The following is a 24,471-nucleotide window of genomic DNA, read 5'->3' on the forward strand; positions in this document are numbered from 1 at the left end:
GATGGAAAAGCCAGTACATTCCTAACATAGAAAGATATGTTCACATTATAAGCTATCAAGACAAAGCATTCCTGAGAACTCAACTCATTCACCCAGAAAAGAAAGGTGTTCTTGTCCAATGTACCTGAATTTATACTTTCGTACAAAGGTGCCCTAGAGAACAATGGGATGAAAACACTGCAGGCGAGGAGGTAGTGAAACATATAATGACTCTTTCAAAACAAACACAGGACTCAAAATAGGACTCAAGTCCTGTTAGCCTACTAATTTCTGTTGAAGGATTAAGCTTTCCCTAATTCTGTGCATGACAAAGACATACCTGGTGCAGGATACATGGCAAAGCATATCCACATGCTCTTTTCTGTGTGCATATCAGGCTGCCTGCCTATAAAGACAGACATGAGCAGCTCACACAAGCTGCAAGTTCCTCAACATTGCTTTAATTTGCTTCTTTTGAGACATGGAGACCCTAATTTAATTTGTTTCTTTGACAAGCCTGAGGCATAGAGCTGGAACTGCCAGAGTCCTCTGACGAAACCACTCAAAGAGACCTTTGTTCTAACCCTTGTGGGTGATGCCAATATCCTGTGGTATCCATACACCATCTAGAAATTCTCCTACAAGGTGTCAATTTACAGTCAATGTTTGGAGAGGCCATGACCACATGAGGAAGTCAATGGGCTGCAGAAAGAATGAACCAAAAAAAAAAATTGAATCTAATACATAGTATTAGGCTTTTTTAAAACTGACTTGTATTCCAAATTTCTCTTCCAAAAATAAAGGAATTATGTGGAATTAGTCAGCCTTGAATAACAGAAATGTGGGCATGTTAGTCAACTGCAAAATAAACAGTGCATGATTCTACCTGATACAAAGCAAAGGGCTACTGATTCTTTACTGTCATGCTTTGTAAAACAGGAATAAAATGCTAACTGCTTTTGTGATACCCCATTACACTTTCTTTGCAAAAATGAAATAGCTTCATAATGTGCAAAATTCATCTAAAAATGGAAGATCTAAGATGAAATGGACTGATTCCTCACTATCTATGTATAAATATTTAATCTGTTTATAGTAGAAAGGGGGGAAAAATCATTTCAAACCTCAGGACTAATGCATCACCAGTGGTCTGCACAAACTCAGGATAAGAAAATAGCAGAGCACAACGCAACAGAATCATCTGAATTCAGAAAACAAAACAAACAGAGAAGTTGAATTCTGACCTAATTTACAGCTTTATGCTACTGAATTTCATCTGAATTCCCTTGTATGCCTTGAACACATTTCCTCTGTTCTGTCTAGATTTTTCCAGTTACAGTTAGCATACAGTATCAGCATACAGTTAGCCTGCAGTATCAGAAGTCCAGTACCTGTAATATATAGAAGCTGTTTCAAAGAGTAAACTTACTGCAGAAAATTATGTCCTTTTTCTGAGGAGTTTCCCAAAAAAGAACAGTTTCACAGTTTCTGAAAAATGTTGATTTTTAGGAAAGTCGCGTTCATGAAGGGAAGAGGCAAGCAAATGCAAACTATGTGTTAACTTAAACAGCCTATGGAAATTTTAATGGCACTACATAGAAGCACACCTGGTGCAGTACAGCACCCTGATATTGTAACATTGAGCACGTACCATACCAAGCAGGTCTTGCTCATAACCTGTCCACTGGCTAAGAACCTGTGTTATTGACAGAAATCTGTTCACAATTCCCCTCCCCTCAAAACAAGTAAATATACTAAATTAGGCTTTCAAAGCCTGATTTATATAGATTTCATGTGATATTCTGCTCATATAGATAAATGGTAGACAAATAACTGTGATAGACTCATAAGATTAAAATCAGCCATGATAAAAGGCTAGCAATGGCAATACTTGGACTAACCAGAATTACTTCAGTGTGTTAACGTTAAATTGTTGGATATCTTTCTGCACATTTGCTCCAGATCAATAAGGTGTTTTGGAGCAAGCCCAGTGTACATTCATCAGTTGTCAAAGAGCCACATGAGGCTATGAAGACATGTAATTGATCCTAGTGGAAAAGTAACTCGGGTAAAGAGTTACAGTGCTCTGATTTCAACTCCCCCCCCAACCCACCTCTGTTGCAACCTGCACAACATAACATCTTCCCTCCCCCCCCCCCCTTCATCACATGGAATTATGTAGTATGAATATTAGGTGATTTATTTAGGCAATAATGCTAATATGCTGGAAATTATATAAATACATATCATAATACTCATCCTAATCACAGTGTACAGTTGAAATAAATATGGGGAGGAAGGAAAGAGGAAAAGCAAACATGGTAATCTACAAAAGAGACGTATAAGAAGCACAGCAACACAGTAATAGCTCTTAATAGCTGTGCAGGAATTATAACCCAATTTCTTACTCTAAGGCTCTGGTGGTTAGGCTAAAAGAACTTTACCAGCAAGACTATAGCTTTGAGAAATTCAACAAGCCTTTAAGAAATGTATATTAAATTTTCTTATCCCTTTGATCGTGCCTGGAACTACTTGCCATAGCAAGAGCCACACTGAACCATCTCACTGTAATATAATGCAGTATTTACTCTGTATATGCATTGCACAATGTGCCTTGAATAACCTCTGGTAGCCTGAGTCTTTATTTGCATTTCCTATACAGTATATGGAATATGCCCTTTCCTTTCCTACTCTGATCTTATCATATCCTCAAATACATCAGTTAACGGATGAAATCCTCATACACATTCCCTGTGCAGGAATAGCAGCCTGACAGTTATTGCGAGAGGAATTCAATACCTATGGAGAATGAAGATTTCAAAAGGATGAGTGAGAATTCGTACCTCCAATTGCATTTTCTATTAAATTCTGAACTTCCTAAAAATATCATGACCCTGAATATACGATGACCTATGATTTTTGTGTGTGCTTGTATTTTAGTGCTGGAAGATTACTTCTTACTTCCTCTCCCCTACCCAAACTCATTCATCATCTACCTCCTACACACTGCATCCTTCAATCAAGTTTTCCATCTCACATTTCCTGACCTTTCCTCCCTCCTATTGCACGTCTCCATTCATCCCACTTTATCTAAAATGTATTTTGTTTCATACCCATCCCAAGCCTTAAACTGGAGAGCATTAGTCTCCTATACCCATTAATTTTCTGAATGCATTGTGGAGGAGGTTCTGGAATCATTGACTATTGCTGGTGAAAGCTTTGTCAGATGGATTCCCTGAGCATGAATCATCATCTCCCAAATCATCTCTTCCTGACTTTCAGTGAAAATATAAACTGGTATTTAATTACAATGTGAAGTGTGAACTTTTTAAAACATATTTTGGGGGAAAGGGGCATGGAAGTAGAAAAACTGAACCAGGTAAAGTTGCCTCATACTTCAGTAAAGCAAACTGGAGCAAGGGTTGAAATCCACTGCCTTATAGGTCTCATGGCCATTTAGTAAAGAATCTGCTGCATTGTTCTGCTTCTCTCATTTCAGAATAGAACTTCAACAGAAGTGAAGGAGTCCCATCTCAGACTTACCCTGACAAACAGGGTTTCTCAACTGAGAGATGGGAGACCAGCATGCCAGAATGCACAGTAACTGATCTAAAACAAGTATTATTTCTTGTTTAATTAAAACTACGCGAGGTTGTATCTAAAAGCACATACTGGTTTTGACTAGAAAGAAATACAGTAGAGGATTCTTTGTGCTGCTGGCACTGAAAGCATATGGATAGTTTGGGAGCACATCCAGAAGTAGTCACTTAGCTACTTGGTACAATCAGATGCCTCAAGTTATCAGTAGTGAACATGGCTTGAACCTGGCAAATTTGAACCACTGCTGAAGACCAAAGTTACTTAATCTCTGAAGAGGTATACACACAGATTTGAGCCACTCCCATGACAGGGATAATCATAATTGTCCATTAGCTTTAGACCAAGGATGCATGGCCAAGTATCAACACAAGCATGGCTATGCCTATACAGTGTGAATCTGTTGCACGTAAATTATATCTTGTAGTAATAGCGTTGGCCTGACTAGAGGGCTGTGGATCTCTAAGAGAACTGCCAACTACAGCCTGAGCTAACATTTACAGACTAAGGTTTTGCAGACTTACCCTGCTCTCTTCAGATCTGTCTATTGAGATTGATAATAATGAGAATGGTTAGGCTTATTACAATCTCTAAATAATATATCAGCTATGACTAACAAATAGCTTCACTGTAGTCTAATAGCTATTTATTAACATAACTAAAATAAATTAGGAGGTAGCTTATTCATGCAGTCAAGAAAATGATCAGTTAAGATGAGAAAGATGAATGGAATTTCTGATTTACCTATTTTGTTGAGAGATAAACAGATATATCATTGCAATTAATGTGTCTGTTGCTAATTAAAAACAATGTTTGCAATGATCATTTCTGATGTAATTTTACATTTGGGTGGCTCATACTGGACTAGGGAAGCTTTCAAACCTGTGAGCTAATTTTTTGCTTTCCTTGCTTGTATCTCCTTTGTGTTTTATGATTCCTATCATCATCACTACCACGAGGTATTTCCCATGTAGTATTACTTTGTACAGTACAAGGACTTATTTCTAAACAGCACTTTCTTATATAATACTGTATTCCACATTACACAGCAATTTCACTCAACAATAGCAAAACCTATGCAGCATGAATGAAGGAAAACAGTGAATTAAGGTATTTTCTGTGGCTGAGTGAAGAAGTAGAAGCATTAGGATGGAGGCCAAGAAAAAGATAAAGACAGATTATAGAGAAGAGACCAACTTTCAGATGCATTGCTACATAGCATATCATAAAAAATAAATAGCAAATGTGGGAGTAGGTCCTTAAAAAGTGTAATATCTAGTTTACATCAGGTAAATTATGACAAACTGCTTAAGCTGAAAACTTGTTCCCTCTAAATTTGTGTAATTAGCACTACCTCCTGCACCAAAAAGCATTTAGTTTTGCTTATTCAAAGGTTGATCTGAAGGTCTCTGTTATCAAGGGAGATTGAACTGGAGATTTGCAGACCTAATCAATATGCAGTGTTTTCTTAAATAAAATTAGTCTACTTAGGCTTCAGATTTTCTTGGGAGACTACGTCAGGAGTAGGAAAGCAATAGGATTAGGATGAAATATGGGAAATAGGGAGTGCAACTGAACTCTCAAATAAACATCAAATAAAGCTGGCAGTTCCAGAAAGTTTTCCTTTTTTTCCCCAATAGAGTTTGAAGGCAAATGGATTTTGTCTAGGTTTGGCCACATGTCAGTTCAGCCAATGGAACAAATATCTTTTAAAGGACCAATGCAAAACATTTGAAAGTTAATGAGGGAGTTTCTATTGATTTTAATTGGTTTCAATCAACTTTTTAACAACTCAGTGATACTTCCCATCTGACATGAAAGTGGTATATTCACCAAACTCAGTCTCTCTGCTTAGCTTTCTCTTTTTATTTTGCAGTAAGGTATTTGCTGTTGACAATCAACTACTAAATCCATTACACCAGAAGAGGAGAGATGTGGGGGGGACACTCATCTACACAGCTCTGTCAGTCAATCTCTTCAGTGACACACATAACAGCTTTGCTAACACCCTTCTTGGATAGAAACTCCATTGTGTGAATCTGTGGAGGTTATATTGTAACATTGCATGAAATCCACTGAATACAGGTCCAAACTGATGTTCACTTATGAATTTGAAGAATTGCTAAACTTGTTCTCAAAGAAAAAAAAGCAGGAACTTAATTCACTAAATTTCTCAGGAATCCCTGGTTCTGATATTTAAGGTTATTTTTGCTTTCATATCGAATATCGAATAGTTTTGAAATATCAAGAAAAAAAGTACTGATACCATATAAAAATAATACTCGCATACTTATTCCTTTCTCATTTTACTTCCCAGATTGGCTAGTCAGGGAGAATATGAAGACTTGAAAGTTTAATCTGGACCTAGTTCAACCTTTTTCTTTTTGTGTACCTTTTAAAATAATAGGTCTAGATTAAGTAACGTAAGAGCAAATAGCATTTGTCTAGAAAACCACCTGTCTAAAAGCAGAATTTATTGTAAGAAGTCATCAGCTGGGAGAAATCTGTATGTCTAAATAAAAGAAAGGGAAGTAGCAGTAACACAAAGAATAGGCACACACTTCCTTAAAAAATAATCTGGCTTTAGACCTTTGATTAGCTTATTCAGAGAGAATAGGGATAGCCAGAGAAGCTTTGTTTTTTTTTTTTCAGCTGAATTAGTAGTTAGAGGAGTTCTGAAAGACAGGAAGCACTAAGAAGGTTATCTCTAGAGGGACTCAACCTGAGAAGTCTAACAATGATGGATTATTGCTAGTGCTGAATAAGGATGGGTAGTAACTCTCTTACCTTACTTGGAATTCAGGTTAAGTTGTAGGAAGTAACCTCTTCATAAGACTCATGAAGAGGGAATGACCATCTGTTACAGGACCTTGTTTCACACTGGATGGTTTCTTTCAGCAAGAAACCAGCTTGTGTTTAAAAACAGGCCAAAAAAAAAAAAAAAAGAAACAAAACTTTACCTTCAGAAAGGCAAAAACCCTACCCACCAAAAAAAGTCTCCTGCACTTCCCTTTCAAGCAAACTTTCTAGTTCTACAATTTTTCCAAGTGCTCGCAACTTTGGCTTATAATATAATAGGAGCACTGCCAGAGCACTTCACTCCAGCAGCCTGAACAGTGACCAGGATAAATACAGAGCTTAATGGCAGATAACTCAACTTTGAAGCAATTTCATCAGGCAGAAATAAACTGCTTTCTCCTCTTTCAGGTACCCTCCTTAAGAAAAATATATTGATTTTTTTCCTCAGATGGCCATACTGACTAGTAGGACGATGCATTCCTCTGTCTGCATGGGCATTTTGAGCAGCAATTGATTTTTGACTCTATGGGAAAACAGTCACTATTGAGTGATAAACTACAAAAAAAAAAAGTGTGTGTTTCTTCTTGCTCAACTGACAGAAGCATAGAATTAACATGAACAAAACCTAATTTAAGAGAGAGAACAAAAAAATACTCCCCCCAATAAAGCTTTCAATTTGTGACCACAGGAACCCATGGTAGAAGACTAAAGACATCACTAAAATTAAAAAGAAGTGTATTTGATCATTGGAATCTTCCACTAATGAGTCTATCTGTATAGTAACTTCACAATACAGCCAACTGAGGTCCCTTTGTGATTGATCGTTAAAGATCCCATAGCACTTTTCATAAGGCTAGAGTTATCTTCCCTGTCCTTGCCAAATTCAATCACAACTGATAATTTTCTTCTCCCTATCTATATTTTCCCTGCAGTTTTATCTGGATAAGATTTTGCTTTTCATTTGCTGGACAAAAATTGTTTTATAATATTTCTGTGTGCTATTAAATAGCTGCAGTTTTCCACCTTAAAGATTACAGTATTAGATGAAACGATTTCTATATTATGGATACGACAATGTTATCATAGTTCTTCAAAAGCCTGTGGTAATTTGCAGTATGAGAGTAGGCCAATTTAGTGGATTGGCTCCTCAGCTGAAGAGCAGGACTATGGTAGGACAATTGCTTTTTCCTGTTTTGACGACTCCAGTTTTATGAACCTTACCACTAATAGCAGAATCAGGCCTGCAGAATCAGCATTGCTTGAAGGTGCTTAAGCAGAAAGGAAAAATTGACTGCACTGGAATCACAGTGCTGCCAAATAAGCTGAGCACAATAGATAAGTTTTATTTTTTGTTTTTTAAATGCTCCTGTATGCATCAGAAAAGTAATCTATTATACGGACTTCAAGTTTTGAATGGAATGACAATTATTCCTTTAGATGAAGAGTAAATCATGCTAGATAATAAAATTCTATTCAGTGCAAGGCTAGTTTCTAATGCAAGCTGTTTAGTCTCCATGAAGGAAAAACTAGAAATGGAATTCAAGCCCAAACTCACATTACAGACTGGTTAAGAAGCTCTTGACTTTACTACAGCTTCACAAACTACACAATGTAAGTCTTATCAGAGCCACAGTAGATTCTAGCAGCCAATCCTAGTTTGAAGACCTGGTTGTAATTGATTTGAAGGGGTGGTGGTATAACCCACCCATTGAAAGAAGGCAGAATTTTTCTGTTTTTAAATAGTTTTAGTAAGATTCTATTTGTTTCCAACAGTAAGCTACACATAATTCCTTCAGTGGTATAAAACCCCCTACAACATTGTCAATAAGCCTGTTTCTTTCCCTTTGCAAGGCAAAAAATTCTGGCTAAAAATATGTCTAGAAATTAATGTTCAGAATATTTTTCCTTCCATGTTTTCAGAATATTTAGTTTTGCTTTTTTTTAGGGCAAACTACTCACAGAACTTCTATCAGGTTTTTCCTCTATGAATTTTCTGTGTACCCTATTATTAATATGTATACATCTGTAATTTATGATTTTTGTCTCAAGTCCACCATGGTTCTGCGGCAACACGTCTTACATTAATGTACCACAACCTCATACTTTTCATGAAGTGGTACCCATGAATTGCTACATAAGCCAGCTATTGCAGGAACTAAGAGCAAGATGAGCTTGTGTTAGCATTTCCAAAGGTTCCAAAGAACTGATGCCAACCTGTGTGCCAAGTTCAGGGCTAGGTTCTGAACAACTGCTCTTGAAGGTTGGGAAGGTTCAGGTTGCTGAAGAGGAAAGATCACACAGTACAGGTGCTATTGCAGTTTCCCACTCTTTTTGGATAAATGGGAAGGGAAGCAGCTTCAAAAGCCAGGCTTATAAGACTAAGCAACACTGACGGCTGTTTGACATGTTCCTCAGCATTACTAAGACTTGCTTTGCATGGTATTTATCACCATTTCCTGCCCTAACTCAGCAGCTGCTTTAATATGAGAAACACGGGTTACAACAAAGAATTTTACTGAGCACACTCAAATGAAGTGACAAAGGATAGAGAGGCAGAAGGAGAGCCAATTTGGAGCCCCTTCAGCATTCTAGAAAGATTTAGAGCCAAGGTTCTCTCTTCCAGTAGCCAGCTTTTCCCCATATCATTCCGTAAGTTTGTAGCAGAGCCACTTCCCATTATAAATGGAGATTTAATAATAATTTAAAACATGACCATTGAAAGTGCATTTCAGAAAATCAGAAAACTAGCTTACTCCCTAAGCACTTCAGAGGTCAACTTGAGATGTTTCTTTGGCTATCCCCTACCACATTTGATTAAACCAAAAAAAAAAAAAAATAAGGAAGTTTTTTTAAAAAACTTTTCTTTGTGTCTTCTTACTGGCAGGATAACATGAATAAAAGCAAGTCTTATCAAAATAAAAAGATTTTTGATTAGAAAAAAAAACATACATTTAAGTCTACTCATACCTCAGGAGATTATGCAACTAATTAGTATATCATTTAAGTAATTAGCAAGACAAATGCTCTGATTAACATGGAAAATAGCTTATGTTTACACAATGAATTTTTCATATTAAAGGTTCTTAGAAATCAAATATCTAAATTCCCACTTAGGAAAATGTGTTAGCTTCCTCCCCAGCCCCATTACAGTCCTTTCTATAGATCAAGATCAACTCTAGTTCAAACTATAATTTTGCTTAAGCTCTAACACTTATGTACAACTTATAGTATGCTGTTTTAAGTTACATCTCATCTATTTGTCCCATCACAGAGCATGCCAATTGTCTGAAAATACTGAAACTGATGGAAAGGCTCGGTTTTTTTTTGTTGTTGTTTTGTTTTGTAAATCTATCCATCTGCCAGAATGTTTCCTACCAACCATTGATATATTTATTACCAGAAAATGAAGGTAAAGAAATACAGCAACTTTAATCTTCCTAGAACTAAAAATCGTACAGAATTAATTACCATTCAGCAAAAAAGTATCAGATTACAATAATCCATCCTGTTAGCTATAAATTGAAATAAATAAATATAAATTTCTGTCCCTTGCTATATTTAGTTGCAAAGGTGAGTCTCCAGTGGATATCCTGCACACAGGACAGACTCTGGATTGTTATGACAGAACATGCTTGATTTTTATTTTATTTCTTTTGATCAAAGTAGAAGCCATATTTGATCAAAAGAATATTATGCATGTTTTTAATGAAGTTAAATAATGCATAGCTGCTAGAAAAAGAGACACAGAACTAAAATCCCAGGCACATGAAAAAGTTGCACATGCAGTCTCCTATTTCAGAACTTTGAGTGTTTCTGAATCCAGCAAGTTCATTTAACATCATTTTTGCTATATAAAGCAGTTACGTTCCAGACACAGAAGAATTAGAAAGGGGTTATAGTTTGCTATTACGTGTCCAGTAGAAACTATTCCTGGTTCAGAGGATTGTTCTTATGCAGCTGACATATGCTGCTTTAGGTGGCTGGACAGTAGTTGCATCTCTAGCAGCTGATAACAGGGAAGCTACTTGTTCAAAGTAAAATTCTGATTTTTAGAATTTTTTCCAAAATCTATTACATTAGGTTTAAGAAAAACAACATTCCTTACATTATGTTTGTATACACACACACCTTTGCATATGTACAAACTCATGGAAAAAAGTCCACCCCAACTTGCCAGCTACAGACATACAGTGCTTGGTTCAGGACATCCATGAATCACAGTTTGCTGGACTCAAGTAGAGCATCCAAGTAGAAATTTCATTATATGATTACCTCACTCATATTTAAACATCTGTTTTGCATTGCTGCTTAGAAGAGAGTACTGGGCTGAATGAACTTTTGCCCAAACTATGTTTTTTAGTCCTTAGTTACAGCTGGTGCTAGTACCTCAGAGAAGGCCAGAGCTACCCTGGGTTGTTATGGGGTAGGGACAAGCATGGGCTACTTCGACAAATGAGGGTTTTGTAAAAGTCTTGCTTGTACATCACCTTATTCAGAGGGAAAACAAAAGTCATAAAGAACAGCTCTACCCAGATATGTTGAAAATCACGTTAGCTAATAACATGCAACCCTAGCAGATCTTGCGTGATGTTTAAAAGTTTAACTTGAGATAGTCTAGGGACATTAATGCTAGTAGTGTCACATCATGAATTCAGTAATAGTAATAACATGCCATGCGATCACTATGACAAATATATGTATATGTACAGTAGTAGGAAAAATAACCAGTGAAAGTTAAGCTTGAGTTTATATTGTGGGATGCTTGTGGCTTAAAGTTATTATTTTTAAGAACTCTGTGCACAAGATTATACAATTTCTTGATTTGCTCTGTTTGGACCCTGAAGTAGCTTGATAAGATGTATTTATGTGTGAAGGTAAACACAAATATGCACACAGCCCTTGTACTCATTCTGCAGTGCCATATTACACTTGCCAACAGAAAGATATCACATAGTTCACTAATTGTTTCTTACTTAGTATCATCACTACTATTTATGTTATATCAACACAGGTTAGGAAAGCCCACCAGCAATGTATGTTCTGTGAGGTACTATACCAATAGCATTGGTTCAAGCAGCATTTTGAAATTAAGCAGAGAGTTAAATAACGCTGAGTGAAGTTGTCCAGCAAATGAGAATTATATCTACTACTCTCTACATTTAAAGTAGACTTTTATACCTAGGGTGCTGGTTTTACTTGAATTCACTGGAACAGATGTGGTTAACTCACCAATTAATTTTTGAAGACATATATAGAGTGGCCTTTAAATGTTACCCTTGCTGTCATTAGGAGAGTATTACCGCTTAAAGATCACCTGCTCACCTAGTGTCAAAACCTACACCAGCACCTACAATGGTCTGTGTAGCTAGCCTACATCCAGCAGAACTTTCCTTGTTTCTAATGAACAAACTATACTAGGTTCTTTTAAACATTGACAAAGAGGATACAAGGAAATAGAAACGCAATATGTTCCGTAAAATGCCTCTAATTCAAAACTAATTTCAAAACAAATCCACAACACTACCACCTCTTTGAGTTGTTTACATACTTATTTCAGAGTACATATTTTCCTGATTATTTCCATAATCTGGTGTGCAATTCTGACATGCTAGTAACATATAACAACCATCTGTTCAATTTTTTTTATTCCCTTCAGAGGATAAAGTGCAACAAAAACTTGATACTTACTCTGTAGGAAGATACAAGTACTAGATTTTTTCTTCTTAAAGCAAGTTTACATTTCTAAAACCCAGTTAAGTAAACCAAAATTCAAATACTTGTCAAGAAGTATTTTACATGTTTGTATATGGGAAGCACTGAAGCTATTGATTTTAAGTTTAAGAGTCTTGATTTTGGAATCACACTAAAAAGGATAAACACTGCTGAAACTTACTAACTTGCGTGTAGCAGCAACTGAATGAAGTTTCGTTTAATTTTAGTGAATTACAGTTTCAGAACCTGCTGCACAAAGATCACAGTTCACACCTACATGAGAAAAGCCTAATTTACCACTTACACTGAGATTTTTCCTTAAGTTAGTGTTGAGTGGAGACAAGTAAAGAAGAGGGAAGAAAGTTTTGCGTTTCTGTCTGAAAACTCCTCAGATTGATCAGAATCATCTTATAGTCCGTACTTATTATAACCCATGAGACTTTTACATACAAGGCCTGCATTTTACATAAACGCAGCTTATGGTCTCCTGATTCAAGAGGCTTAAGATGCGGGCTTGGGAAAGCATCTACAGGAAGCCCCTATTGCATTCTTGGCACACCTGAGATTGCAAGTTCCTACACTACTCCACCATCACTGGCTGAGGACTAGGAGGTGGTGAAAATGGTGGAACCTGGGTTCACCTATCGACCCAACCAAGCTTCCATCACCCCTTTTGAAATTGAATTTCTACTTAGGACTAAACAGTCTGGGAGTTGGATAGCACATTTGTCAAAAAATGTGGTTTATGTTCATTTATAAATTCATATTGAATTAAGTAAATACAAGAAAGAAAAGGAAAAAAATAAAGCATTTTGTTTAGATATTATTAAAATATATTTTAAGTGTATGAAATATTTACACCAATTTGATGCCAAGTAAAACAAGAAAACAGTTGAAGAGAAACATACCATAACAAATAGCATAAATTAACTTTGACTACAAAATGGGGTTTTTCCTACACTGACTAATTACACTTGATCTTTATTTGTAGATTTTTCTGGCTAACTACTGTAGATGTTTTTTGCATACCTTTTAATCCCAAAGCAGCTTTTAGACCAGTGGATACTTTTCCCTCAGCAAGGAGTATGATGAGTAACAGCACCATTACATCAGTATTACATCAGTAACAAATCTGGGTGGGTCCAGTAATCAGACTACTACACATCTTTGTAGAACTCCATTCAAGTACACCAGCCTGTCTTCTCTTAAGATGGGCAATTTCTACCCCACAGCATCTTCATTTGCAGCCTTCTCTCCTTTAGGCATTCTCTCCTCCTTCACCACAATGACCTGAACCTTCAATGTCCCCTTGGAACCAGCTGAGAAAGTGACAAAGTCTATGGCTACTGCAAGAGATGGACTTGCACTCTTGCCTCCAAGCAGAACAGTCAGTACACACAAGAGGATCATAGTCTAAGACCAGACCGAAGATTGCAATTTTATGAGGGTACTCTCTTCAATTCTCAGTTCTCCACCCCCCTTTTCTCTTACACATTCTTATGCCTCTAGTCCCCTCATAAAATTGCCTCATGAAAAAAAGATGGGTACAAGAGCATGTTGAACTGCAAAAATAAGTTTCTAAACATTTTAATGAAAGCCAAAAATCCAATTAATAATATATATAGCAAATGCTGTCAAATAAGCTTCCTGTGCAAATATTTATTCTTATACCAGATACCAATGCTTTTTAGTTCACATTAAGTCCTCAAAAAAAGATTTCAATTCATTTAGTTAGGTTACTTAAAATAATTTCTGTATTGCATTTTTGGGGAAAAAAGAAACAATCTTTAGAACACAAAACATAAAAGTGGAACTTTTCAGCTACTCAGCCAAATCTAAACAGATATTCAGAACATTACAGAGTGCACAATCTTCCTGATCAAGAATGTTCTGCTCAGTATCAGAATTCTGCTATAAGCCATAGATCTGTCAGTTCTTTAACTAAAAGAAACAGAAATACCCCCAAAGTGGAAGGCAATCATGGAACACATCTATATTGCATTCTAAGATTATTTTTCCTTTAACCATATGAAAGGGGAAAAAAACAGTATTTAAGTAATATCACACAGTCAGGATGTAATCTATTAATATCTTAAGACAGAGCCAGACTTATTTCAGAAAGAAGAGGGTGCTTGACATACTTCAAGTAGACAGAAGCATACGTAGCAACAGAACTGGATAGAGTATTTTGTCTCAGTCTGAACCATAACATTTTCTCCAATAGGGAGAGGCTTGGAAAAACAGCAAATATACCCCATGTTCTTTTCTAATATAACCAGAAAGCTAAAGAAGTGCAGCTGATTGACAGCAGTAAGGCACACAGCTGCTCACTCACTTTCCCTCTCTACACTCAGGTGTTAACAAAATTTTAGCTACAAATCCAAAACAGCAACAGCTTTGGAAAAGTTGGCTTGCACTTAACCACAGAGACAGTTATTTATGTATTTGTATCCACCTATCTCCTGGTAAAGGTTAAAGTTACTTTAAGACCCATGGTAACACTTCAAACCAACTACCACAACAATAAGGAAAACAAGGCAAAAATGATGATGCCCCCGACTTTCTGATCCTGACATTTGACAAAGAACCCAATGGTTTTGTAAAGCTCTAGGCTGCAGAGGAAGCATTTAGAGAAATCAAAAATTTAGAGAACCTGGAATCAAACCAACAATACTTCCCCCTCATTCCCTTCCTCCCTCCTCCCCCCCCCCCCCCCCCCCCCCCCAAAAAAAAAGAAATAAAATAATTGCAGCTTTTCAGTACTTAAAGGGGGTTTATAACAAGAATAGAGAACAACTTTTTACATGGGTAGATAGTAATAGAACAAGGAAGAATGGTTTTAAGCTAGAAGAGGGGAGATTTAGATTAGATATCAGGAGGAGGGTCTTTTCTCAGATGGTGGTAAGGCACTGTATGTAACAGCTCTCCCAGAGAAGCTGTGGATGCCCCATCCCTGGAGGTGTTCAAGGCCAGGCTGGATGGGGCTTTAAGCAACCTGATCTAGTGGGAGGTGTCCCTGCCCATAGCAGGGGGTTAGAACTAGATGGTAATAAATTCCCTTTCAAGCTATTCTATAATGAAGATTTTGTAATTTCAATAATATTCTGACCTGAATGAAGTCCACAGGAGTTCTACCGCTGAATTCAGTGGAGCCAGGATTTCATGCAGTGAGTTAACGTAATCTAGATTAATTTTGTAGGTTACCCAAAAGCTAATTCAAAATAGAGTTCAAAGGGAACTATATTGAATTTTTATTCAATTAACTGTATTTAATTGATTTTAATATTAGTTAATCCAATCTGAAGTCTTTCTAGGAGGTAAGAATTGCTTCACTCCAAATGCTATGCCAAGTTTGATGATATTAAGAGATATGTTTTAGCTCTTCTTGTACATAAGTTTTCAGTAACAGGTTGGTGTGTTGTTTTTTTCTTTTAAAAGGAGTGTTCTCATTTTTCCATGAATAAAAAAAGTACTAAGTGCTAAATTACCAAAACTTACCAACATTAACTTGATAGGATTCCCAAAACTTCTGCCTTCCTACATTAATTAAGCCAGCTGAAGAATAAGTACTGTATATAATCTTACAACATTTGCCTTCTATTAGAGATGGACGTCCCTTACAGGTCTAATAGCCATTTTTATTAAAGCTTGGTTGTTAGATGAGCAGTAAGTTGCTCCTTCAGTTATATTCAGACAATCCAGTTTTCAGTTATTTGACTTGAGAATAGATATTGCATTTTTCTAACTTCCCCGTTGTACTCACATGCACAGCAGAGAATCACTGTGTATTAATTTGTTCTGATTTCTGACACTATTAGCCATTCCAGAGTTTTTCTGAAAGCATATCCCTATAATTACGTTGCTATAGAAATCATGTTATAAACTAAGATTAAATGCTTCTCATTTAAAACCATCTGACACCAAAATACTTCCAGCCCCTTAAAAATAAAAAATAAAATAAAATAAAAACAATTTGAAGTTACCTTCTACAGAAATGGCTGTTACTAGACAATGGGACTTACCTCCTATGAGGAGCCTAGTGAGGACATTTAAGGGACAACAGCTTAATACCATTTGTATATTCTGCTATTTACTAACTACATAACATTCCTCCAAATCAGAAATACACTTGTGTTGATTTCTATGCTTCTTCTTGTGCAAGTCCAGAATCTCAATTTGCCATTAATCATTCAGGACTGAGGACATCAAAGAACAAGTATTGCCTCAATGCACAGACCCCTGCTTTCCCTCCTCCCTGCGTGCATTCATACACTAAGAACAACTGACTTCAAGCACTGCTGGAGGTTTCTTGGCTTTGCTACACTAGGTTAAAGCAATAAAGATGGTATTATCATACACATACAATTTAAAAATTCACCATACAATTAATACAGAAAGTAAATATAGCCATATAAATTAAGAGCTTTTATGAGTACTAAAACTTGTGAATAGAGTAACTTTGTTAGTGTAGTGAAAGCAAAACTTAAATTCCACAGAGAATGCAAGAAATTTATGTTCAGATACAATCTATTTTTATTTCTCTGCTCATCTATTTATCTATCTATATATTTCTCTTCATGAACTCTGCAAAAATTAAGTTAACAACAAAGTCTAATCCATTTCAAAGTTCAGTGACTCAGTGTCATCTTCCAAGCCCCAGAAATGTTATCACTGACAGTTCTTGGATATTTCTGCTTGTATTTAGCATTTATGACATTTTTCACTGTTTCAAGAGGTTATTCATCCCTCTACAGGGACCTCCTCCAATTTTTGTCATGGCAGGAGGTTACTTTCTATTTGAAAGCCAATTGGCCTTGGAAATCAATTTCAAAAGGAATGGATATGTCTTATGCAATCACATTTGGGGAGAGCTATGTCAGAAGATGGTAAGAGGCTAGAAAAAGAGAAGAGCCATCTCTAGGCTACCCCATCTATCCTCCTCACAAGTAGCAGCATCAGTGAGGAAAGGAGAATATTCACTTCACCTACCACTGCAAAGAATTCAACACATATTTCTGTTATGAACCACAAATTTTATTTTCCAATGCTTTTGCACGAGATAGCTTCCAAATGCAAAATGCTCCAGGAATCCCTCTAGGACAGAAATTTCCCCAAAGTTGGATAATTACTTTATACAGAGCTTTAGACTTTTAAGACAGATTTTTACTTAAGTTCTTTCCAATACTACTCCACAACTCTGTATAAAAGTGATGTGGTAATTTCATAAATTAGTGTTTTTTTTTTCTCCTATTTCTAAGAGACCATATCATCTATCTTATTAAGCAATAAACTTTTGGGGTTCTAATGCAAGAAGTATTTGCGTTGTCTGTTGTTCTAGGTTTCTTATGGCATTATTCACAGAATCATCTTGGTTGGAAGAGACCTCGAGATCACTGAGTCCAACCTCTGACCTAACACTAACGAGTCCTCCACCGTATCACTAAGCTCTACATCTAAATGTCTTTAAAGGCCTCCAGGGATGGTGACTCAACCACTATCCTGGGCAGCCCATCCCAATGCCTAACAACCCTTTCCGCAAAGAAGTTCTTCCTAATATCCAACCTAAACCTCCCCGGCACAACTTCAGCCCATTCCCCCTCGTCCTGTCACCAGGCACGTGGAAGAATACACCAACCCCCCCCTCACTACAACCTCCTTTAAGGTATCTGTAGAGAGCAATAAAGTCACCCCTGAACCTCCTTTTCTCCAGGCTGAACAAGCCCAGCTCCTTCAGCTGCTCCTCGTAAGACTTGTTCCCCAGACCCCTCACCAGCTTCATTGCCCTTCTCTGGACTCGCTCGAGCACCTCCATGTCCTTCTTGTAGCGAGGGGCCCAAAACTGAACATACTACTTGAGGTGTGGCCTCACCAGAGCTGAGTACAGGGGGACAATCACTTCCCTAGCCCTGCTGGTCACACTGTTTCTGATACAAGCCAGGATGCTGTTGGCCTTCTTTGCCAACCGAGTACACTGCTGACTCATATCCAGTCAACTATCAACCAATACTCCCAGGTCCTTCTCTGCCAGGCAGCTTTCTAAATACTCATCTCCCAGCCTGTTGAACATACCACGCCATGAAAAGTAAACCAAGTACTGCAAAAAAAAAAAAAAAAAAAAAAAAAAAAGCAGCCTTGTCTTCAAAAAGATGTGAAATGAGGAACCTGTTCATCATACCATCATACTCATAGCTTTTTAGTTTCTCTCTGCTCAAAACAACTTATTGTAATAGGCTCTAAAGGCTACAGTAGGCACCCACTCCCTCCCTAGAACACCTTATCCAAAGCTTCACCTCACATTTTGAAAGTTGATGGTTAAATAGGACAATCTCAATGTAATGCAACCTGGGACTGTCCACAGCCTTTTTTTTCTTCTCAAAAAGAAGCCCTTTCTTTGAGGATAACAGAATTTGAAGATTACTACTTCTCCTTTCTTGTGTTCATTCTATCCATCACATACAATATTTCTATTGTCCACATAATGCCTTAGATTTGTTGCATGGATACACATCCACCTTCTTTTTTAGCTACGTAAAACAAGGAGAGGAGTATTTACATCAGAAGTGGATACATTCAACATATTTAGAAATAGTACAGGAAACCCCACATGAAAGAGCTAGCAAAAAAAAAAGGATAAAAAGCCTGTTTCTCACTATTCACTGTCTCCAAGGCTGAGTGGGGTGAATGATGCATGTAAAGTAACCTAAGCATGTGGTTTGATTCACAATGGAAAACTATGTTAAGTTAGTCTTACTTGCGTAACGTAAAAACAAAGTAAAGTAGAGCACATCCTACATGAAAAGGAACACTAAAAAGATAAGACTTTATGGTTTAAATACCCTTACACCTTTCCCCAAGACTTTCTTTTGCCTGATGTTGAAGAAACAGATCAAATTTATCACTATTAAATAACATACACTGTGAGTTAACTTTGGCTATCGTACTGGCTGAAAGAGGCAAAGTATATCAACAGTGTATCTACTGATGTTTAAAAAAAATACTATTGTTATAAATGACTGAGTCCCAAATAGGGTTACAATCAAAGTTTACAATTTATTAAAGGAATAGAGGTAAGCAAACAGCGCTGGGAGTCTCTGCTCTACCAAGACACACACCAGTTACATCAGGCAGCTGTTTTTTATGCTCCTAGGCTAACACATATTCATCACCACTTTTGGAAAAGGCAGGGTTATTATAATTAGTTTCCTGGCTCCCGAACCATCCCATGGATGCATATGTATCAGTCTCTGGTGGTCCCTCTGGGGGTCGCTCTTACTGAAGGCTCATAGTCTTCCTCCCAGGCTTTGTCCTTCGGTTGTTCTTCAGCTTTCCCCCCATCTCCTTATTTAGTAGTCTCTGGGCCAGATGTCAGAAAGTTGTGGTGTCTCGTGCAATAGTCAGCAGTTATCTCAAAAAACTCCCCCCTATTCTCTTATCTCCCAGACCCGAGTCTCAAGGTTTACCCTTCAAACCTTCTATCGACATGAACTGCTAGACCGTTCTTTTGCAAGATACAAGAACTATATACACTAATCACTCTTTCTCTTGGACTTGTGGTTATTTATACAAGGGGACATAAGACAGAAGGTCACATTTCATTATGAGGCCCTAGCATTGTTCCATATTGACACGAATCAGATGAACATATTTCACACTATCTACTTACAACATTTGCTACTAAATATATTTAAGACATAATTAAAAAAAAAAAAAGATTAAAACACTATCCAGTCAAAAAAAAGAAAAAAAAAAACAGCTTTTATAGTAATGAAGTTATTTTTTCTTTATTTTTTCGCATTCTCCACAGCTTCTATAAAATTTATCAGGAAGAAACAGTTGGGGATAGTAATTGCTAAAGTTTTCCCACCAAATAAAGGCTTGTTTTTGAAGATCACAACAGCTTAATAATTTGAGTATTTACAAGATTGTAAATACTCACAATAAATAGTTTCAAGAAGCGGGCAGAAAGCTTAAATGGTCTTGTACAAAGCGCATGCAGTATTTTGTTATGCACATTAACAACTATATAATTACAGTCTTATATTGATAAAACAGATTTAGTAAAAACAGATTTAGTAAGAACATGATCAAATTTGATTAAAGCTGTTGCAAGTAAATGGCAATCATGTTTATGTACTTTCGGGAGTTGTGAAATACTGTAACGCATATTAGCTTGTGGTCCTGACATCTACTTAACGCTTTTCACTAACTTGTTAGATTTCTATTAGTATGAAGATATAATAGGCATTTTCCACCAATAATGCAATGGACAGTACAAGAATTCACAAAAGTTTTTCAGTTTAACATTTATATATTAAGCATTTGTTTATGAATTTTCATCACGTCCAATCAGTACACAAATTCACAACTGAATTATATCATGGGAATGAAGCAAGCAGGAAGAATATTATTAATATTATCCAAGAAAGCATGCAATACTTCTTGAAAGATTTATTTCAAGAAGGCTTGCCACAAACTTAATCTCCAATCTTTATACTGCAATTAGATCTAAACCTCAGAAATTACTCAGGCAGATAGCTGTCAGTGAAATCAATGTGAGGTAGTTGCGTAAAAGAAGGAGCTGAAAGTTTTATACCATCATTCCTCTGACCCTTGATCTATTAGATGAGCCATCTCACAAAGTTACACACTTAGTTTAGTTTAATTTTCAAGTCTCCCATTTTAGCGAGAGTACAGTAGTAAGTGAAATAGCTCCCTCATTGGAATTTTTAATCCAATGACCTCACAGAAAAGAAAGTTAAAGAAACCAGTATCTTTGAGCACTTTTAGTTAAAGACAAGAACTTCACACTCACAAAAAAACTTGTAACTAAGGATAGCTAGATTTCCCTACCTCACATAGGCATTCTGAGACATGGTTCAGAACAGAAAGAGATGTGTTTCGAAAATTTATGAGGTCCATACACATTCTTACATACTTCAGGCAGAAAAGAATCTACCCAGCCCCAACATGTTAACAGGATCCCAAAACCACTACACAAATAAAAGTTCCTAGGATATTCTGCCCATAGAGAATATAGATAAATCATTCATCCCCAGAATACTAAAAGAGAAATACCTACCTAGCATGTCCTCTCAGGAATAAACCTTCCTGTTCTCTCTGATTCTGAATTCATTCTTAAGAAGCAAGTATAGCTATGAAAGTATGACCCTTATAAAAACTTTGAGTCTCTGTAATGTTGACCTTACAAGAGCCAGGTGCTGGGATTACATGCCACTTACTGGGATTACAATTTATAGCAGCTGTTTTGCAGGTTCTGACTCTCAATTTTGAGACTGATTTACTCCTTCATGAGTTTGTTTTGTTTTATTTGGTTTTTCCTTCTAAATTTCTGGTTAGCTTTCAATTCATATGAGCTCCTAAAAGGCATTATCAAACTACAGGTGCAATAACAGGAAATATATATAGATATCAGGAAAATTAATTCATAATGAGGGAGATCAAACAATGCGACAGGTTGTCCAGAATGATTTGGGAAACCTTCATCCTGGGAAAGAGAGTGCTTAACTGACTCTGAGCAGCCTGATATAACTTGATAATTGCATCAAAATAAAAAGCTATCTCTGGTTTGAGCGGGAGTTTGAGACAGGTGACCTCCAGAAACACCTTCAACCTTTGTTGTCTTAGGATTCTTTGTATATATCTTTGTCAACTGTTAGTCCTTTACCTAACTCAATTCACATTTTAATTTATCAATTTAAAAAAAAAAAAAAGAGAGAGAGAGAGAGAGAGGTGGTGACCCTTGAAATCAGTTCAGAATAAAATAATGAAAACATCAGTACTTGACACAAGTACATAAAAACCTTAATTCATACAAACTTGACTGTCTTTCAGAAGGAGTACAAAATTCCTTCTTTTTTTTTTTTTTTCCCTATCTCTGCATTCACACATTCATTTGATTGATCCTTCTGGTGACTCAGAGTACCACAGGTTTTCTGACAGCTATCCAGTGAGATATTTCAAAATCTCTCCTAATTACAGAATGTCTCCAAATTTCCTTACCCTATTTCAGACATATCAAAACAGTTGTTTTGTTTTGTTTTGTTTTTCTGACAAATCAAAGAATTCTCAGCACCTCAAACTCCTGTAGAACAGAGCGTTTCATTTGATCTGAAGAAGACAATTTGTAGGAATTCAGGGAGAATCTTAGGGGGAAAAAAAAAAAAAGTTCTTCTAAATTAGAGTTTGTTTTGTTTTGTTTTGTTTTGCTTCCTGGCTACAGAACACATAAAATGAATGAAAGCTAGAATAGCCTTTAGTCTTAACAAGGATAGAACAATTGCCTCTGGGGGACTACCAATCAACATCCATTTTATATCTCTTATTGGCCGCAGTCCTCCAGGTACTCGAGGATTCTGAGGTTTTTAAAGTCCTGGAGGTTAATGATTAGAAATATTAATAGGCTGTAGAGAGGATTTTGTTTCAGATGAAACTGTTGCTAAATCATAACAATGTATAAATCTCAAATTAAATGTCCCTTTAATTATCAAAGACTTTATACCTGGTCACTAAAAAATGACAAAGAAATGCTAAATTTTGTGACTGCTTTTTTTGTTCATGTTTTAAATATATGGCAGACTGAATTTGAGGTGCTTATCCCCCCTTTTTTAGCATTATATTTAAGAATTTAAAGCTGATCAGGAAACAAAACAAAAAAAAAAACATCCCTATATTTAGATTGAAATATAGCCATTTATATCCTAGGAATGTTAGGATTTTTAATAAATATTTATTTTCTGTACTCTTAATCACTGAGGATGTTAATACTTTCCATCTCCTTAGTAACTGAAGATTATGTTAAATAATGTGTTTAAGAAAAAAAAAATACGTTTTTGTACACATAAGCATGTCGATTAGCAAATGTAAGTAATTCTCTCTCAGAATTCCCAAAGTGCCATCTAAAGTCTCTAGATAGGTACATTGTTTCTCTCTCATAAATACTAGAGAAATTTCTGTAGAATGGAGCAATGTCCAGCAACGTTCAAATTCTTGTTCCCGCTTACTCTTTTCCATTTGTTTAACCACCCCTCCTTTCACTGTTTTTGTGAGGCCTCCACAGGAAGTTTAGAAATGCCTCTGATTTTCTGGAAGCCTACATGTCATGAAAAACATTACCTCAATGTCACTTGATGCTCCGTTTAGCAGCACTAAAATACCATTAAGGTCAATGTTAAAGAATTAAGCATTGTCTGACCATGTAAAAAACCTTTAAATGGGGAAATCAAATTGAGAAATGCCTCCTTCACCTCCCCACAATTTTAATAGATATTTCTAGATCTTATATATTTTTCACCCTTTGATGATCTGGAGGTACATGATTAATAAACAATAAAGGCTCTCTAAAACAAAGATATATTGGAAATAATTAAGAGGATCTTGCAGGTCTAAAGGATGTAGCTTCATACAGAGAAAGATGCTATCCTGCAAAACAACTACCCTGGAAAGGATTTAAGGGCTGTGAGGGTTAGGCAGTAACCAACAAGAATTCCCAGTGGAATTCTGAGATGGATGGATATACAAAAACAACTAATGAGAGGGATAGGGGAATGATTTTAGCTCAGTCTGTGGCATCAGTGCTGTAATACTACATGCCACTCTTTGAGCCCCGTGAATAGCTACTATTGAGCAACAAACTTTAGAACAACTCAGAGCCAGAGAAAAAAAGCCTATTTAGTCAGTGACCGGAGGAACTCAGCCTGTGTAATTCGTAACAAAAAATAATTATAACATTATTGTAATTATCTTCACATAGGCACGAACAGAGACACAATTAATGGATACGAATGAGCTAAAATACATAACAGTGACAGTAACTAACCAGGAAAATGTCTGGATTCTTCATCTTTCAGTAGGTTCAAAATCAGAGAGATTTTACTGAACCGTACATTTTAATAAAACATCCACTATTGGATTTCACACAAAGCTGACATTCAGTGTTTTGTAACATACAAGAGTAAGAGTAAAGGAGCCCAGATCATATCCTGCTCTTTTCTATCCTTAACCTCTATGAAGCTGAACGCCCTTACACATTCAGAAGATTTTAGCAGCTAAAATAAAATTTCTGAGAAAATGCTCGCCTTAACAGAGAAAAAAGTGAGAGAAAAATATGCACTATATTCTAGGGGGATGACATGAGGCTCATAATGACAGGTCTAACACCTATCTTCTGGGGAAAAGGTGTAAAAAATCAGTAAAAAATATGTATTAGTAAATGTGCAAAACTCTTCAGCAGTAAGGAGAGTGATCCACTCTCCACACCAGGGCAATTTCTTCATCAGAACTCCCCTGGGCAACAGCAGGTTGGGCTGTGCAGGCTCCACGCTGCCTCTTACTCACCACAGGGAAGGAGGTTCCCTAAGCTTTGTG

The 24,471-nt window shown here is 36.5% G+C and overlaps 1 long non-coding RNA gene across 1 annotated transcript in view; it reads right to left on the reverse strand.

Moving 5' to 3' along the window:
• LOC137860661 (uncharacterized) overlaps positions 1–21,499 on the reverse strand; it is a 170,589-nt gene extending 149,090 nt beyond the window's left edge. The window contains exon 1 of the long non-coding RNA XR_011099122.1: positions 21,167–21,499. This is a non-coding gene — a long non-coding RNA (uncharacterized lncRNA). The remainder of the gene's footprint in view (positions 1–21,166) is intronic.
• Between the last annotated feature and the right edge of the window lie 2,972 nt (positions 21,500–24,471).

The sequence above is a fragment of the Anas acuta genome, chromosome 1 (assembly GCF_963932015.1).
Source record: "Anas acuta chromosome 1, bAnaAcu1.1, whole genome shotgun sequence".
Taxonomy (NCBI): domain Eukaryota; kingdom Metazoa; phylum Chordata; class Aves; order Anseriformes; family Anatidae; genus Anas; species Anas acuta.